The sequence below is a fragment of the Diadema setosum genome, unplaced genomic scaffold, assembly GCF_964275005.1.
Source record: "Diadema setosum unplaced genomic scaffold, eeDiaSeto1 scaffold_38, whole genome shotgun sequence".
In the NCBI taxonomy this organism is placed as follows: domain Eukaryota; kingdom Metazoa; phylum Echinodermata; class Echinoidea; order Diadematoida; family Diadematidae; genus Diadema; species Diadema setosum.
In genome coordinates, this window is record NW_027307664.1 from 117,270 (window position 1) to 124,640 (window position 7,371).

The following is a 7,371-nucleotide window of genomic DNA, read 5'->3' on the forward strand; positions in this document are numbered from 1 at the left end:
TGTACAAAAAAAAAAATCAAAAGTTTCTAGAAAAACTGGAAAAACAGCAAGAAAATTTCCCGTTCGTTTAATGATCCTAGATCATAGAAGTTTACGAAAAAAACAAAGAATATTATCATATAGACTGATCTTTTTCACCTATCTTACGTAAAATCAGGGCGTGCGACTTTATCTTGGTTTGTGATGAATAATTTTTTAAAGGTACAGTTCACCATTGAATCAGTGATTTAAAAATGTTTTGATGCATAGTAGGTCAATTGTATCACAAAACATCCTACATATGAAATTTTGCAATAAAATGAAATGTAAGGAGATATCATTATTTTTCTTTATAAACAAAACTGTAGACGGCTTATATAGTCTAGATATAATTCTAATATAACTATTATTCACATTTTGTATAGTTAACAGTACGTGTGACTTTGATTATCATGATAACGGTTTTTTTACGTTGGTTCTTTTTATCACTTACTGATATTTCAAAACAATTTAATCACTAAAGAAGGGATTTTGTTTCATCTGCAAATGGTAAATAATGCCTTTAACAAGGGTCGTGACACCTACACTGGATTACATTTCGATAATCAAGGGAAATGAATGCATTCTTTAAAAGTGCACACACACACACACACACACACACACAAAACAGAAGGAAAACAATTCCAAACCGACTTGTTGATAAGAATGTTTACCCTAAGCAGTGAGCGAAACGAGTGTGGGTCGCTCCAGGATACACGTAAGAAGCTCCGCCGAGTTGTTGAATGTATCGCAGCCGCTGAAATTCGGGTTTATCTATGATCCACTGGCAGTATTCGGGCATCTGAATGTTGCTGTGAATAGGGTCTTTATACACCTGCAGGAAAATACAATGTAAGTAAGTGTGTATTCATGTTTCGCTTCATTAGATTTGATGATGAACACAAATACAGGACGACATTCAATGTGTTGCTTGAAGGTTTGCATGGTGAAATAAGTGAGGGAGAAACGTTTGCGATAACACCATGTGTACGTAGTCCTTTAATATCTGGATCGTTGCTTGGCAGAGGTTAAAGTGAAAACATAGTTTTGGTAAGGGTTTGAGAACCCGCCTGACACCATTTCATATTTGCTTGCAATATATCGAAAGAGTCTACAAAGAAACTTACCTGGCTGACGCGATTTGCCGGGATGACGAGTCGTTTTGGAGTATTTTGAGAAAAATAAAATTCAGAAAACCGACTTTTATTCCAGAAGAATCCAGACTAACTCGGTCTCAGGGAAAACTCGACCCTATTTCAGGCAATTTACACGCAGTTCGTGATCGCCATATTCTATTGTATAATACCAAACGAGGCCTAACTGAACAGACAGGAAAGTGCGTGCTAATCCTGTGCAAAACAAATGGACAGCGCGCGGTCCTCAGGCCTATACTCACATAACCTCAGTTGCTGAGACGCGTTGTCTTTGAAGTTTTTAATAGCCATGTCTACACCTATCCCAAAACTTCAGGTTATACTAACTACGAGCGTAAAAATTCTTTCCCGTAAGCATGACAAAACTTCGATGCCGTTCACACCTCCATGCAGTTAGCAAAACTTCAATTTAATGCCAACTACGATAGAAAATAAAGGACGCCTGTTGCGACACGGATTGTCGCCCCGACAAGGATTGTCGCCCCCTGCTCGGGGCGACAATCCTTGACGGAGTTGGCGTCAAGGATTGTCGCCCCGTCAAAGATTGTCGTCTGGCGACAATCCGTGACGCTTGTGCAGTTCCCAGTTTTTGACCTCGATGGCGACAATCTATGATATAAAAATAAAAAATTGTTGCGACAAGGATTGTCGCCCCGTCAAAGATTGTCGCCCCCGGCTCGGGGTGGTTGCTCCAGTGTTTATATGCTTTGGTGGGATGGGTATGACTGGTAAGTTATGCATAATATGTGTGTGTGTGTGTGTGTGTGTGTGTGTTTGTTGTGAGCTGCATGGTATGTGTTGTGTATGATTTGTAGGTGCGTACAATAATTGACTTGTGTAGAGTTTCCGTATAGCTGTGTGTGTATGTGTGTGTGTGTGTGTGTGTGTGTGTTTCGAGTATAATAATACTATTATGTAGAAACTGTGTGTTGCGACACGGATTGTCGCCCCTACACGGATTGTCGCCTCCTGCTCGGGGCGACAATCTGTGACGGGCGTTGGCGGCACGGATTGTCGCCCGCCCGCGAAGCACATTTTGCTGGGTAATATCGTTCTGGACATAATCATTGAAATACTAACACATAACTTACATGGCTACATCCATGCAAACATGCCATGTAAAAAGTCATGGTGAGGTTTCAAGGAAGTGTGTATGTGCGTGTGCACATGATAATTTAGTGTTCGTTTGTGCGTGTGTGTGTGTGTGTGTGTGTGATGGAAGAATATGTTTATTATGTCAGTTTTTTGCGTATGTGTTTTTTAGCTGCGCGTGGGGAGGGATAACTAGTAAGCTGTTGCTGGCATAAACGTTGATATTGATTTTATCAGCAGCTTTGAATTGGATGAGTTTGTTTGGCAGATTTGTATAATTATGAATTCGGAGTGGAGCTTGCGTGCGGGCAGATGCTACTTTTCTGCATACGGTCCATTATGTCTTATTTATCAACATTGGGAAATCGTTTCATCAGGAAGGAATGTGGTATCGGTTCGGGTGTGCGTCGGTATGTGGGAAGGGGGTTACATTTCGTTATTGCAAAAGTTTGTTACTCTGAAGGCTCATTCGTCCGAAGGCTCATTCGTCCGAAGGCTCATTATTCCGAAGGTTCGTTATTCCGAATTTCATTTTTGGATCAACGAACCTCTAGGTATAGGGAATTGTGTGTTTCGGATATTAAAATGAAGCCTCGGAAAAAAACGAAACTTCGGAATAACGGAACCTTCGTGTGTGTGTGTGTGTGTGTGTGCAGTGTGTGTGTGTGTATTTGGGTTGGTGAATGTGGGTGTGGGATGATTTAGGTTTTGTTTAATAAGGGGTTGGTGGGTTGGGGATTGGATTTGAAGAAGGATAGTTATAAATGGTATGACAGATGTTGGTAGGATTTAATATTTAGGATAGATGTAGGCCCTAGATTTGTTTCGGATAGGGAGGGGAGGGGGTGGTCGGGTTTTTTTATTACTGATTTCATTCTAGATTCGTGTAATGTATTTGTGTTTTTTTTTATGTATATGCCCTTGTAAGTAAGAAGGTGTTACATGATCCAAACCAATGTATTCAAGGAATATAGGTTTGGTAGGGCCCTACATGTCAAAACTTTCTCGTGAAGAAATTGTTAGTAGGGTTGGTCTATAATCGAGTTATCTATGTTGAAGTGAGTAATTTTGTGGTATAAATTGACAAATGGATTTGTTTCTGTTTCGAATTGCCATTTGTAACTTTTTTTTCATGTTACACCCAGAATGAGTCGATTTATGAATGATTTGAATGAAATCAATGAATATCAAGGAAAAAAGTGTTGAGTTGGTTTATTTGCATTATGAGGATTTGTTTGAGTGTTTGTTGGTGTTTGTTTGTATTACGTATGTATTAGCGATGTGCAATGGCAATTCGTTTGTGCTAAAATCAACTAACGATTGACAAATTTTTTACGGCGTGTGGAAATTATTCGCTCATGCATAAAGCATGCCAAACCTATTCTGGGACAAAGAATAGTGGTATGGACGTTCTAGTTTATAAGACTGATGGAAGAAAATGACTGCAGTGAAAAATGAACAAAGACAAATAACATTTGGGGAGGGTACCTCCCTCCTGTGTATTTTCTCTCGGTCTCTCTCTCGCCTAGCCTGCCTCACCGCTGATTTTGGTTCACACGCCCATACTATTTTTAGATCAACGCTGGTGTGAATTTTTTAAACATGTGCTCATACACTCTGAAGGCGTTTGTATTGCCACAGTAGCGCCGCTATATTCCACATACACACGTAAGCATACAGGCACACGTATACACACATACAAACAAACCACTACCACTATGACCACCACATATGCACAGTTTCTACATATTGTATTATTATACTCCAAACACACACACATACACACACTTACACACACACAGACACACACACACAACAAATCATACACATCACATATCATGCAGCTCACAATACACACACACACACACACACACACACACGCACACACACACACACAACAAATCATACACATCACATATCATGCAGCTCACAATACACACACACACACACACACACACACACACGCACACACACACGCACACACACCCACACACACAAACGCATAATTTACCAATCATACCCATCCCACCAAAGCTTAACACCGGAGGAACCACCCCGAGCCCGGGGCGACAATCTGTGACGGGGCGACAATCCGTGTCGCAACAATTTTTTGCCAACACGGATTGTCGCCTTCGAGGTCAAAAACTGGGAACTGCACAAGCGTCACGGATTGTCGCCAGGCGACAATCCGTGTAGGGGGCGACAATCCGTGCCGCCAGCGCCCGTCACGGATTGTCGCCCCGAGCAGGAGGCGACAATCCGTGTAGGGGCGACAATCCGTGTCGTAACAACTGTGCATTTGTGGTGGTTGTATAGTGGTAGTGGTTTCTTTGTCTGTGTGTATACGTGTGCCTGTATGCGTACGTGTGTCTGTGTTTGTGTTTTGATGTTTGTGCGAACAAACTTTTTTGAGCAGCAGACACTACTGTGGCAATGAAAATGCCTTCAACGTGTATGGGCACGTATTCATAGAGTTCACAGCAGCGTTGATTTCAAAATAGTATGGGTGTGTCAATTTCAGCGGTGAGGCGGGCTAGGAGAGAGAGACCGAAAGAAAAGGCATACGAGGGAGGTACCCTCCCTAATGTTATCTGTCTTTGTTCATTTTTTCACTGTAGTCATATTCTTCCATCAGTCTTGACTATAACTTCCATATCACTATTCTTTGTCATATGCACACCGCCAATACATACGTATTGTAAACATACACCAACAAACACTCAAATCCTCATAATGCAAATAAACCACCTCAACAGTTTTTAGGTGATCCGAGTATCCTCTCGGATCACCTTCTGTATCTGTACGGATTCTTTGTTCTTCTTCTTCTTCTTCTTCTTTCTTTCTGGACAAAAGTTGTGCATCTACTTACTCAGAAAGTTCTAAGAGTATCAATTTCAAACTTATAGCATAAATGTATCATGTCCCAAAGACGACAAATCTAATGTATCATTGTGATTGGTCAACCGTGACGTCACTATGACGTCACATGAAAACACATTTTCATTCATATCTCATTAATGGAAAAGAATTTTTCAATGAAATTTACGTCACATATATTTCAAGTCAAGCGCATTCTACTCACATTATCAAAATTCATATTTATTATTAAGAAGCGCGCGTACGCGCGCGTTGAAATATTTGTATGCTCCAATCGAGCTCAAATTTATTTTGCACACGTTTCAGACCATTTGCAGCATTTTTTGAAAATTGAAAAAATTGGACGGGCGCGTACGCGCGCGCGCATATACGCACGCACAGCTCATATGCAATAGAAATTTCCCGTTTTTTCACTTTTATCGGATGCCTGAAAAGTCAAGGAAGATTTCTACCAAGTTTCAAGTCAATCCGACTCAATATGACGTCATACGGGCCCGTCAAAGTTGAAATTCCGCGCGCGCGTCAATGGCGATATACAGTGCAACTATGCCAAAAACCGCTAATTGTAATCCGATTTTACTCGTCAGGATGGACGCTGACCTCCCATTTTCTTTACATATTCTGAAAGCTGATGAGTTGTACATGTCATTTCATGGGTTGGCGATGCTGAAAAAATGATTAAAAGATATCAAATTTCTTAATAAAATAAAAAAAGTAAATTTTCAAAATGACGTCATCAAAATTCAAGTTCACTCGAGCGTATTTCACTTATCCTTTGCCGATTTTCACACAAATTTCAGTATGTTGTAGCTTATTAAATGTGACCCTGCACCTCAAAACAAACAAAAAGTCGCCAGACATGAATTTTTAGTTTAGAGCATATTATGAAAGAGCAGACTTTAAGCTTCTATCCTAAATATTAAATCCTACCAACATCTGTCATACCATTTATAACTATCCTTCTTCAAATCCAATCCCCAACCCACCAACCCCTTATTAAACAAAACCTAAATCATCCCACACCCACATTCAAATGGACTCTCCCAACCTATCTAAATATTGGAAAGAAAGCACAAACTCAGGAAAAGTGTGAACTGAGAAAAGAGGCTCTGAAGTACAGTGTCTATTCAAGCGCTTAATCTTTACCAAACCGTGCTGGCTGTGCGATGAATGGGACAAAAAACAGGAAGTAAACCACCAGAGTAACAACAATGAAGGGATTATCAGATTAAAGTGAAATTAAGCATGCCTCATTAACACATTCTGTCCATAATGAATGCCAACTTTCAAAGCAGTAGCACTATCATTTCAAAAGTTATTAGAGTTGAAAGTGAAGAGTGGGGACAAGGTTTTTCAGAAATGAAAAAAGGGATTCTAAAGACTCACCTAATCACACTATTCTACCAAAAATGTTCGAGATAAACTGCTAAAAAAACACACTTTCCTGCCCGTTTTATGATACCAAATTCTAACATAATATAAAAGAAGACCCGCTCTTTCAGAAAATATGAAAAAGTCAAGTTTGGCTACGTTGACCCATTTCACTTATTTTCAGTCCTCACGCAAAATCAGTATGTGCGACTTTATGTTTGTTTTGAGGTGCACGGTCACAAATAGTCTTTTATTAATAAAATAACAACATTTTGATTGGACGACGGCATCACCTCGTGAAAATGGATTGAAAGTAATCTTGTCAAATTTGACCAGTTTACGTGTTATCTCTATGGGAGTGCAGTTTTTCTGGAAATGAAAATTGACATGACTATCTTTCTTGAGCACTAGCTCACTTATGCTTCGGTGAATTTCTCCCAAATTTTAATATGTTGTAGCTGAGACTTTAGCCTATTGTCAATGTGCCCTTCGTTTTTTCATACGATGTCCGGATCACGTCAAAAAATTTGGTTGAAATTAAAGCTTATCTTCGATGTATTGAGATATTTCTTTCTTTCTGCAACTTTCTTTGCAATAACTCAAGAAAGACAGCCCCTATCACCTCCATGTTTTGCACATGTTTAGTTCATGTTACGTACATTATTTCATAAAATAACAACTACTTGATCGGGAACAATCTTGGGTATGTAAATTAGGGTCAAAGGTCATAAATATTTCATCCTGTATCTTAGTAAATACATGTCCTATCTTTCCCATATTTTGCACACGTAAAGACCATGTTACAAGAATCATTTCACAAAATAATCACTTTTTGCTCAGATGCCATCTTGTCTGTGAA